Consider the following 200-nt stretch of genomic DNA (forward strand, 5'->3'; position numbering starts at 1 on the left):
CACACCCAGTGCTGCGCTCTCCCCAATGGTGTGCACCAGGTCAGCCTGCCAGGGACAGAGAGATGTGACCGGGTTGGGGGGCACAGGCTGTGTCCCAGTGCTGAGCAGGACCCCTGGCACACCCACTGCCAACCCCAGCCCTTCGGTGCTTACTGGCTCCAGGAACCGGGCTGAGCGGCGGAAGGACAGGCGGGAGTAGG

General features: G+C 66.5%; 1 protein-coding gene across 1 annotated transcript in view; it reads right to left on the bottom strand.

The window, feature by feature from the left end:
- LOC104408911 (hyaluronidase-3-like) overlaps nucleotides 1-200 on the bottom strand; it is a 1,957-nt gene that overhangs the window by 937 nt on the left and 820 nt on the right. The window lies entirely within an intron of this gene.

This window comes from Nestor notabilis, unplaced genomic scaffold (genome assembly GCF_000696875.1).
Source record: "Nestor notabilis isolate BGI_N333 unplaced genomic scaffold, ASM69687v1 scaffold17077, whole genome shotgun sequence".
Classification (NCBI taxonomy): Eukaryota; Metazoa; Chordata; class Aves; order Psittaciformes; family Psittacidae; genus Nestor; species Nestor notabilis.